Source organism: Dermacentor albipictus, chromosome 1 (assembly GCF_038994185.2).
Source record: "Dermacentor albipictus isolate Rhodes 1998 colony chromosome 1, USDA_Dalb.pri_finalv2, whole genome shotgun sequence".
Lineage (NCBI taxonomy): Eukaryota > Metazoa > Arthropoda > Arachnida > Ixodida > Ixodidae > Dermacentor > Dermacentor albipictus.
Window position 1 is genome coordinate 169,151,581 of NC_091821.1, and position 12,492 is coordinate 169,164,072.

Genomic DNA, 12,492 nt, shown 5'->3' on the forward strand with positions numbered 1-12,492 from the left:
AGTGCGCTAATCGTGAGCACACTGCTCGCCCTACTCTGCGCAGTATTAAACCTGGTGAAGGCTGAGCCCTGGCGCCTAGACGTCCTCCGGTTCAAGGACACGGCGAAAGGGCTCCAAAGGAAGCGGCGCTGCTGTTATTGATAGCTTGGCCGCTTCCGACGGCCGGCCGTCTGCGGCAAGAATGCGCGCTGTGCAGCGCTTTAGGGCGAGCGCGCACTGCAGAGCATTTCCGGTCCCTTAGCGCGTCCTTGTCGGCGGCAGTCTGCATGCTAAACGCCTTAAAGAGCACGCGCATAGTCCTTGATTGTCCTTGCCCCGACAGTCGAGCCGCGCGCGAGCGCAGCTCGTTCGCGAGAGTTCAGAGCGCACGCGCCGAGCAGAAAAGACAAGCCCGTAGGGAACGCCGGGCCTTGTTGCGTGGTGTCAAGGACGGAAGGTAGAGCTATACCATATCGCGTGCCTGAACGCGCACAATCGGCGTCGCACTATAGCACGCCTTAGATCCCACCATGCAGCGGAGGAGGGCATCATACCGCTTTGGATGTTTCGTTTCCGAGGTACACGTGATTGAGAAGATAACGGCGACATGGGCGCAGGTTCCGAACGGAAGGCAGTCCCTATAGTGGAATACATACGCAACTCGTGATGCTTTCAGAGCGCTCGTAGTTCGTATAGCGGGAAATAATGTCTTTATTGCGTCATGTATATATACAGTACCTGTGTGTGTGTGTGTGTGTGTGTGTGTGTGTGTGTGTGTGTGTGTGTGTGTGTGTGTGTGTGTGTGTGTGTGTGTGTGTGTGTGTGTGTGTGTGTGTGCGCGCGTGCGTGTGTGTGTGTGTGTGTGTGTGTGTGTGTGTGTGTGTGTGTGTGTGTGTGTGTGTGTGTGTGTGTGTGTGTGTGTGTGTGTGTGTGTGTGTGTGTGTTAAAATATAACTAGAACATTTACTCGTATCACGTCACAGCAGCTGGATTATCTGCCCAGGCGGACATCATTCGCAAGAAATACCAAAACAATTCAGTCACTATTTAATTTAATCGCATTATTTAACTTCTTAGTGGCGAACTGGACGACACATTTATTTTGGAAAGTTGAACGCAATCGTCATAACAGTCTAGTTCCGTTTCTCACATTAAAATTATTTGTCCAATCCACCTGATGACGCATCGGATCACCGCGAAGCGCGGCTCGTGGTATAGCGCGGCGTAAAAAATACAGATTCGCCATACTGCGTCACACAAAGCTAGCGGTAGCTCTGGCCCTTGCTGGGTAAGTGAATATATGCGTCCAGTCGCGAGTTGCGAAAACCGCGTATCGAAATCGGCTCGAGGAAAGAGAGAATTGCGATGGTAGGTTCATATTACGCCCCATGTTTAGAGGACCGTGCTTCGCGGTGCTGCGTGCGTAAACAGGTAAATTGAACGAGTAATTTGATGCCAGTTATTTTGGCCTGCATGGCCATTTTTAAATGTAGAAACCTGCAACTATAGGCTTTTATGACTGTTCTCTTCAGTTTTCAGACATAAAATGAGCCTTAAAGTTTGTAACTATAAGAACTAAATAGTATAATTAGTTTATATATTGAATTGATTGCACTGATGCTTCTCGCAAATGATCTCCACCTGAGTAAATAATTCATCTGTAGTGCCGTAATTCGATTAAACTTTGTAGGTTTTCTTTCTTCTTTGAAGTGTACGAAGCAAAAAAAAATTTTTGCGCCTTAAGCGAACAGTTATTTTGCGAGGTACTAGTCCACGTCTCTGAGAGAGCTTGCACACAATTTCTCTTGGCCGAAAGTGGCTGTACTCGAATCTCCACTTTGCCAGATTGGACTAGGATTAAATATTCCCACAGTACTATAATTTACGGCTTCGGCCGTATAGTTTATAGCCACAGGGTTGTTTCTTGCGCTGTGTTTTATTTTCTGAGTAAAACAAAACGCTTATCTATTTATTTTTTTTTCTTTAAGTTTGCTCTTCTTCGATGTTCACTATTCACTTCACTTAAATTGATTCTCCGAACTTTTTTTTAATGTGGTCTTTAATCTCTTCTTCATCAGTGTCTCTTTTATAATTTTGTTACAGCAGGTCTGACTGCTCAATCGTGTACTATTCTAGTTTTTCCGGCCTTCCCTTCTTGTATTTTTCGTTTCTCCTCTAAAAATAGCTATTTCTCATGTGTTACCTCCCGCTGCCCGACTCTTGACCAGCCTCATAAGTGGGTACGCGCCATAAATGAGTACCCCCATCACCGCCACCACCACCATCATAATAATCATAATCATGACAACCAGTGGCATGATGACCCTGTTAAACCATGTCCTTGTAGGCACTAAGTGGTGCAGAGGAAAATTCAGACAACGAACCACATGTGACGGTTTTTCAGGTTTGCAGTTCAGTCGGCTGGACTCTGCAGTGCACCACAGCCCGGGAGCCAACTGTAAAATCCGACAGCAACGACTCGGGCTTGTTTAAAATCTATGTTCATCTCTCTCTCTCTCTCTCTCTCTCTCTCTCTCTCTCTCTCTCTCTCTCTCTCTCTCTCTCTCTCTCTCTCTCTCTCTCTCTCTCTCCACATTTGCATTAGCAGTATCGCTCTCACGGCTTCGCACTATGGGAGAAACAGCTTGCGACAGAGGAAAGGTAACACAACGGACGTTCATAGCGCTTGTATACGTATACATTAAACTTTTTTCCGCACATATAATACATATTCTTTCTTTTTTCGTTTCTCTGCCTTAGTTCGGCAAATAAATACGAGATCCACACTGCCTTCGACGGCGTGACCACTCGTGCAAGGCTATCTTGTGCGTCTCTAATGGAACTTGGTTGAAAACGCTTTCTCTTCCGTCGTATAACCTTGCGACTAAAATGAATTATCATTGCGCGTGTGGCGCGCGTCTTCTGGTTACCTTTATCTCGTTGGGCATCAAAGCAAAAGAAGCTTAGCTGTGCGCACTTTGTAGCCAGATAACCGATAGCAAACTCCACAGACGTCCCTGTCGGTGGAAGCAGACGGGCGGGTTCGCGTGCGCGTTTTATTATGCATGCCTCACAGATGCGCGAGTGAGCTTACGAAAAGCGCGAGGGTCAACTTGCACGCGTAATAAAGAGCACAACGAGCGGGGGAAATGCTTGCGATAGTGCAATAGGCAAGTACAATTGCACAATGAGCTCACTGGACAACGCCGACAGTTACACAAAAACGACGCATCGAAGATTACCAATCTTCGCGCACAAGATGTGCCACGAAAGGCAAAGGCAACTGTGCATTTCACGGCAGGTTGTAAACATCACGGCCGACGTCTCGGAATCAGGCAGTAGCATCCGAGGTCATTGTCGCGGTACAAAGACCGGATGTTTCACACGCGTTGCAAAGAGTGCGCTCGATAGCGGCGTTGAATAGTACCTTGGTAATAATACATTTGAGACTAACTTCGCATAGTAAGCAGGATAGAACAGCGAACGATCATGATCATGATGAGCCTATCTTTTAAGTCCAAAGTAAGACGAATGCTTCTTTGTGCGATGTCCTATTACCCCTGTATTGCGCTATAGCTGATTCCTGCTTGCGCCTGCAAATTTCATAATTTCATCACCCCAGTTAGTTTTCTACTCTTCTCGACTGTGCTTCCCTTGGCACCTATTCTGTAACTCTAATGGTCCACCGGTTATCTACCCTGCGGATTACATGGCCTGTCCAGCTCCATGTTTTTTTTATGTCAACTCGAATATCGTTTATCCCCATTTGCTCTCTGATCCACACCACTCTCTTCCTGTCTCTTAGCGTCACCCCTAATATCTTTCGTTCCATTGCACTTTTTGCATTCTTTAACTTGTTCCCAAACTTCTTTGTTAACCTCTAAGTTTCTGCCCCATAAGTTAGCACCGGTAGAATGCAATCATTGTACACATTTCTTTTTAACAAAAGCAGTAAGCACCCAATCAGGATTTGGTAATGCCTGCCGTATGCACTCCAACCAATTTTTATTCTTCTGCAAGTTTCCTTCTCACGATCAGGTTCCCCTGTGAATATTTGACCGAGATAAACGTACTCCTGTACAGACTCTAGAGACTGACTGGCGATCCTGAGTTCTTGTTCCCTTGCCGGGCTATTGCACATTATCTTAGTCTTCTGCATATTAATCTTTAACCCCACTCTTACTCTTCCTTGTTTAAGGTCCTTGGTCCATTATGCAAAAAGGGGAGGCGTACAGGCAGGACACAAGAGAAGAGGCGTGGACAACACGAACGCCGACTATCAACTGAAGGGAGCACTGAGGCGAAAAAAAGACACAAAACTCATCTGCGCAAGCTCTTGAATGGTATCACCACGTGTCGGTCGGGTACATGTGCCGGTCTAGGCGAGAGATAGCTGTTAAGGCACTTAATCTCTTCCTTATATAAAGTAATCGAAGGCTGACTCACGCACTCACTTCCACCATTGTCGATATGTAATGCCACTCCATAAGACGCATATCCTCATTCTTGTTCCTGTGCAATATCGCGCATTCATCTAACTCTGGAGTGCACTTACAATCTTGGCAATGTAGGGAAAGATTAGAAGGCGATCCACCGGTTAACGACCTTTTATGACAGGCCGCCATTGCAATCTGAACCTGGCAACGTTTAACGTTAGAACGTTATCTGGTGAGGCGAGTCTAGCAGTGTTATTGGAGGAATTAGAGGGTAGTAAATGGGATATAACAGGGCTCAGTGAGGTTAGGAAGACAAAAGAAGCATATACAGTGCTAAAAGGCGGGCACGTCCTATGCTACCGGGGCTAAGCGGAGAGACAAGAACTAGGAGTCGGATTCCTGATTATTGAGGATATAGCTATTAATATACAGGAATTCTATAGCATTAATGAGAGGGGGCAAGTCTTGTTGTGAAACGTAATAAGAGGTACAAATTGAAGGGCGTACAGGTCTACGTCCCTACATCCACTCATGATGACCAGGAAGTCGAAAGCTTTTATGGAGACGTGGAATCGGCGATGGGTAAAGTCAAAACAAAATACACTATACTGATGGGCGACTTCAATGCCAAGGTAGGCAAGAAGCAGGCTGGAGACAAGTCAGTGGTGGAATATGGCATAGGCTCTAGGAATAGCAGGGGAGAGTTATTAGTAGAATTTGCAGAACAGAATAGTATGCGGATAATGAATACCATCTTCCGCAAGCGGGATAGCCGAAAGTGGACTTGGAGGAGCCCGAATGACGAGACTAGAAATGAACTAGACTTCATACTCTGCGCTAACCCTGACATCATACGAGATGTGGACGTGCTCGGCAAGGTGCGCTGCAGTGACCATAGGATGGTAAGAACTCGTATTAGCCTAAACTTGAGGAGGGAACTGAAGAAAGTGGTACATAAGAAGCCAATCAATGAATTAGCGGTAAGAGGCAAACTAGAGGAATTCCAGATCAACCTACAGAACAGGTATTCGGCTTTAACTCAGGAAGAGGACCTTAGTGTTGAAGCAATGAACGACAACCTTATAGGCATCATTAAGGAGTGTGCAATGGAAGTCGGTGGTAACTTTGTCAGACAGGATACCAGTAAGCTATTGCAGGTGACGAAAGATCTGACCAAGAAACGCCAATGTATGAGAGCATCTAACCCTACAGCTAGAATAGAACTGGCAGAACTTTCTAAGTTAATCAACAAGCGTAAGACAGCTGACATAAGGAACTATAATATGGATAGAATTTAACATGCTCTCAGGAACGGAGGAAGCCTAAAAGCAGTGAAAAAACTAGGAATAGGCAAGAATCAGATGTGTGCGTTAAGAGACAAAGCCGGCAATATCGTTACTAATATGGATTAGATAGTTCAAGTGGCTGAGGAGTTCTATAGAGATTTATACAGTACCAGTAGCACTTACGACGATAATGTGAGTGAGAATAGTCTAGAGGAATTTGAAATCCCACAAGTAACGTCGGAAGAAGTAAAGAATGCCTTGGGAGCTATGCAAAGGGGGAAGGCAGCTGGGGAGGATCAGGTAACAGCAGATTTGTTGAAGGATGGTGGGCAGATTATTCTAGAAAGACTGGCCACCCTATATACACAATGCCTCATGACCTTGAGCGTACCGGAATCTTGGAAGAACGCTAACATAATCCTAATCCATAAGAAAGGGGACGCCAGAAACTTGAAAAACTATAGACCGATCAGCTTACTGTCCATTGACTACAAAGTATTTACTAAGGTAATCGCAAATAGAATCAGGAACACCTTAGACATCTGTCAACCAAAGGACCAGGCAGGATTCCGCAAAGGCTACTCAACAATAGACCATATTCACACTATCAATCAGGTGATAGAGAAATGTGCTTAATATAACCCACCCTATATATAGCTTTCATTGATTACGAAAAAGCGTTTGATTCGGTCGAAACCTCAGCAGTCATGGAGGCACTATCGAATCAGGGTGTACACGAGCCATATGTAAAAATACTGAAAGATATCTATAGCGGCTCCACAGCCACCGCAGTCCTCCATAAAGAATGCAACAAAATCCCATAAAGAAAGGCGTCAGACAGGGAGATACGATCTCTCCAATGCTATTCACAGCGTGTTTACTGGAGGTATTCAGAGACCTGGAGTGGGAAGAATTGGGGATAAGAGCTAATGGAGAATACCTTAGTAACTTCAGATTCGCTGATGATATTGCCTTGCTTAGTAACTCAGGGGACCAATTGCAATGCATGCTCACTGACCTGGAGAGGCAAAGCAGAAGGGTAGGTCTAAAAATTAATCTGCAGAAAACTAAAGTAATGTTTAACACTCTCGGAAGAGAACTGCAGTTTACGATAGGTAGCGAGGCACTGAAAGTGGTAAGGGAATACATCTACTTAGGGCAGGTAGTGACCACGGATCCGGATCATGAGACTGAAATAATCAGAAGAACAAGAATGGGCTGGGGTGCATTTGGCAGGCATTCTCAGATCATGAACAGCAGGTTGCTATTATCCATCAAAAGAAAAGTGCATAACAGCTGTGTCTTACCCGTACTCACCTACGGGGCAGAAACCAGGTGGCTTACGAAAAGGGTTCCACTTAAATTGAGGAAGACGCAACGAGCTATGGAAAGAAGTATGATTGGTGTAACGTCAAGGGGGAGATAAGAAAAGAGCAGATTGGGTGAGGGAACAAACGCGAGTTAATGACATCTTAGTTGAAATCAAGGAAAAGAAATGGGCATAGGCAGGACATGTAATGAGGAGGGAAGATAACCGATGGTCATTAAGGGTTACGGAGTGGATTCCAAGAGAAGGGAAGCGTAGCAGAGGGCGGCAGAAAGTTAGGTGGGCGGATGAGATTAAGAAGTTTGCAGGGACGACATGGCCCTGTCACCAGTTATTGGAGAAGTATAGGAGAGGCCTTTGCCCTGCAGTGGGCGTAGCCAGGATGATGATGATGATGTTCCATTAACCTCTGATTGATACACCGCCCCGTTTGCTTTGAAAAAGGAGCAGCTAAAAGGCAAAAAAAGAACAGATATTTGTCCTGTGAAGCACAGTAAGGACAACAGTTTTACTGACTGTCGTATGGGTGTGGTTTATAAAGTTCCCTTTAGCTGTGGCCAGTTCTACGTAGGGCAAACAGGGCGGTGTATCAATCCGAGGTTAATGGAACATAAAAAGTCGTTAACCGGTGTATCGCCTTCTAATCTTTCCCTACATTGCCAAGATTGTAATTGCACGCCAGAGCAGGCACAACAATGAGGATACGCGTGGCATATCTATAATGGTGGAAGTGCGTGCGTGAGTCAGCCTTCGATTACTTTACATAAGGAAGAGATTAAGTGCCTTAACAGCTATCTTTCGCGTAGATCGGCACATTTACCCGACTGACACGTGGTGATACCATTCCAGAGCTTGCGCAGATTAGTTGTGTCTTCTTTTCGCCTCAGTGCTCCCTTCAGTGGATAGTCGGCGTTCGTGTTGTCCACTTCTCTTCTCTTGTGTCCTGTCTGCGCACCTCACCTTTCTGCATAATGAGTCCTTGATCATTTGTTGTAATTCGTCCCCAGTGTTGCTGAACTGGACAATGTCATATACGAACCGAAGGTTTCTGAGGTATTCGCACTTGATCCTCCTAAGCCTTCCCAGTCTAATAGCTTGAATACTTCTAAGCATGCAGTGGCATTGGAGAGATTGTGTCCCCTTCCTGACCCTTTCCTTGATAGGTCACTTTCTACTTTTCTTGTGAACAACCAAGCTAGCTATTCACGTATACCTCCTGTACTCCTACATTACGCTATGCCTCTATGACTGCTGTTATCTGTAATGAATAAAATGTCTTTTCATAATCTATGAGAGTTTGACTGTACTCCGCAGATTTCTGCATTACCTGATTCATGGCATGGATGTTATCTCTTGTAGGATATCTTTTCCTGAACCCATTCTGTTCTTTTGGTTGATTGAAATCAAGTGTCGCCCTAATTCTATTGGAAATTATCTTCTTGAATATTTTATACAATACTGAAAGCAAGCTAATGAGTCTATAATTGTTCGATTATTTAATGTCTCCCTTCTAATCGATTAGTCATTAGACTAATCGATTAGAAGGAAGACACTTGAAGTCGCGAAGCATTACGTATAAAGGGCCACAAACTTTTCACACATAATATATCCTCCACATTTTATTAAATCGACTGTTATTCAATCTTCTCCTGCCGCTTTTTCTTGCGTCATGTCTTGCAAGGTCTTTCTATCTTCATCGCTAGTTACAGAATGAGCCTCGGTATTGTTGTGCCATTACCACAAGCCCGGATTCCGAATCTGCAAGATGCAGAATTTATCCTGCGAGCGCCCAAATTCTCCCTTGACAAGTCAAGATGCTGAGCCGTCAGGCAGCGGTGTCCTGCGGAGAAGCATCGGCGGGCAGCATGTTCAAACGTGTCAGCAAGTGCCAGACAGCCCGGCGCCGCACCTCCTTCTGCCTGAAGGTCACCGCGCGCGCGAACTTTGAACCGTGTGGCCAGCGCGGTCGCTGGTTGGACCTCTCGGACGACCGTCGTGTGCTGACTTTGTATTGGGCCGTTTGAGTTACAATGGTTCTCGGGGAGTATAAAGCCGCGAGGCGGTCGCCTCGAAAACCGGATCCGCCGACCCACCGGGAGCAGAGTGCCGCTCTCGATTGGGGTGAGATGTGTCACGCGTTTTCGCCGGACGTCGCCGTGCGGGAACAGTCGCGTTTGCTGTGAGATCTCGGCCCCAGTGCCGACCCGTTCATGTCCTGTATAATGACCTGTATATAGTGTATAAAGTCCCTTTTGTTATTCTCATCGACGCCTGGTTTGGAGTCTTCGCTACCAACGCTCTGTCACGAAACGGGTGACGAGAGCTACAGGACCACAAAGTCGCAATCGTGGTGCAGCGGTGCAAAGTCGTAACAGTATCCTGTTCGTCACTACTTCGAGTGAAGGCAGCGTGGCTGCCCTGGATACTGTAATTTCTGGGGTTTTACGTGCCGAAACCATGATCTGATAATGAGGCACGCCGTAGTGAGGGACTCCGGATTCATTTTGACCACCAGACACGTTCGTCTGGGTCCTGTACAGGTCAGTATAGAATTATTCTGCTGCTTTTAATATATCATCGGAATTGCTGATGACATTGCATTACTTATCTTTCAGTAAACACATCTTGCCTTGTCCTACGTCAAGTTTTCTTCTCACTGATTTCATGCTGCGGCCTTTTTTTACTGCGTGCTCAATCTTTCTCACTTCATTATTTCGAATATCGTTTGCTTTCTTCTTGCGAATTGATCGAATTCATTTTCCTTTTTTTTGCGCATGTGCGTGTGTGCTACCCTACAGCTGGCTCGGAGGCCTTACTACTTTGTGTTCACACTCGGTAAGCCTTGCGATTTACACATGCAGTGTTCTTTTGCATATCTATCAAAGTCCACAATCTTTAAGAGTATGTATACAGTTAGGAGGTAAAAAGCGATGGACTCAGAAGATGCTTGAAAAGCGCCGAATTGAATGCGCACATGTGAGAGAAGAATCTAAATTCCCATACCTGACTTTTGCCTGTCCACACGATTGATACGCTTACTATTAATTTGTTTTCATTTAGTACCTTTTCTTATGTTAATGTGATTAGAATTCTCAAGATTCTTAACGCACTTTCTGACTATCTATCTATCTATCTATCCATCTATCTATCTATCTATCTATCTATCTATCTATCTATCTATCTATCTATCTATCTATCTATCTATCTATCTATCTAACCAACCGTGGGACCAACTTGGGTTCCTAGGTATGTGGCACTGGGTATGCGTCCCTTTGCTTGTGCAGCTCTTCTGTGAACCTGACGCCAACTTGGGTCCATGTGTTTGTACCACTAGGTGCGTGCCGTGCTTCAATACATCTATTTGAGGCGAACTTGGTTAACTGCGCATGTGTCACTGCGTATGTGGTGCACTTCATTGACAAAAAAGAACCCTTAAATTTTTTTCTGGTGCGCGGCTGACTTGGACCTACTCCAGGCACGGACTTCGATGCGGCACAGCTAGATGGCACAGCGTGACAGCGTGAGAGAGCACCCCGGAAGCATACAAGTTTCAAGGGCCACGAGGTCAGGTGGAGAGTTTGGAAGTGTCATGCTTCCTGCTCCGTTTCGCTTCTTTGTGGGCTGAGGCACTATCAGTGATGAAAATCACTGCAAAAAATCCTAATGGATATGAAAAAATTTCTAAAACAAATACATGGTGGAGGACGTAATACCACGCTAAGCAAGAGGTTGTGAAGACGAAAAGTTATAACGTATGCATACTGTCTGTTTTTCAGAATATGTTGCACGAAACAATTTTTGCACAGCACATGGTTACTTAACGGGGCCTCAGTGATCGGCATACGAGCGGTTATGCATCCCATCACCATCGGAATGATGACCCGACGTGTTGCTTAGTGGCTATGGTGTTGGGCTGCTGAGCACGAGGTCGCGGGATGGAATCCCGGCCCCGGCGACCGCATTTCGATGGGGGCGAAATGCGAAAGATACCCGTGTACTTAGATTTAGGTGCACGTTAAAAAAAGAACCCTGATGGTCCAAATTTCCGGAGTCCCCCACTACGGCGTGCCTCATAATCAGAAAGTGGTTTTGGCACGTAAAACCCCATAATTTATTTTTTTAACCATCGGAATAATGCAGCCACCACCGGTAATTGAACCCACTCTCTCGTGCTCCACAGGAGAAGGTCCTGGCCACTGAGTCACCGCAGCGAACGAGCGCAAAAATCAGTACTATTGCAATCATTTCGAAGTCGCTCTGGGCTCCAGTTGTTCACATCCAAATATGATGCCATGTAATGTAGGAATGTCGGATATTGGAAAAAACAAAAGCAATTTTTCTCAGCTGTCGAAGCAGGACATTTATTATGCTGGCCATAAATATAAGGATGCATAACTACACTTAAATAATTATCTGAGATTGACATAGTTGAATGATTTAACTAATGCCTTGATGGCGGAAATGTACTTCACACTAGCATGCCAGTGTTCTCGCAAATATGTCTACTATCCAAAGAAGATGAACAAAATTATAAGAGAGAGAGAGAGAGAGAAAAAACAAGGGTAGGAAAGGCAGGGAGGTCAACCAGAACAGCACCCGGTTTGCAACCCTACACTGGGGGTGGGTGAAAGGGGAATAGAAAGCGGAAGAAAGGGAGAGAGTAAACACTGAGTACGTGTGGGAGGGACACCATACACAAGGACACTATAAACGGTCTGTTAAGCCCATGCACTTCAAGTACTGCACTAGTGCACGAATCGCTTTTCGAGCCAGTGACGGGTGTGGCCACGGTCCGAGTATCTTTGACTCGGTGAAAGGTCTCGAGTCCAGTCTGCGTAAAGTTACCCGCAGAGAGAGGCGTTGGACATCGTAGCGAGGGCAGGTACACAATAGGTGCTCGATGGTCTCCTCGCACCCACAGGAGTCGCACATCGGGCTCTCGGCCATTCCCATACGGTAGGAGTATGCGTTCGTAAACGCCACTCCCAGCCACAAGCGACACAAGAAGGTTGCTTCGCCGCGGGAAAGGCTAGATGGCAGTTGCAGCCGTAGCGTGGGGTCCAGTTTACGTAATCTGCAATTGGAGCCACTTGAAATCCAAAGATCTTGGGACTTCTTGCGCGCAAGTTGGCGAAGCTCTCTGGCAGCGTCCGACCTCGCCAAAGGTGTTGGACGCGTCTTGGTATCTTCGTGGGCACACCGGGCAGCCTTGTCAGCTAGGTTGTTGCCGACGATGCCACAGTGAGCAGGAATCCACTGAAGTATAATGTGGTGTCCTCTTTCCAGAGCATGATGGTGCAGTTCCCTGATTTCAGATGTCATTTGCTCGTAAGTTCTGGGACGTAATGCGGACTTGATGCTGTGAAGGGCTGCCTTAGAGTCACAAAATACAACCCATTTCTCTGTTGGCTCTTCGGTGATGTACACCATAGCGGCACGGAGAGCTGCAAGTTCTGCCGATGTA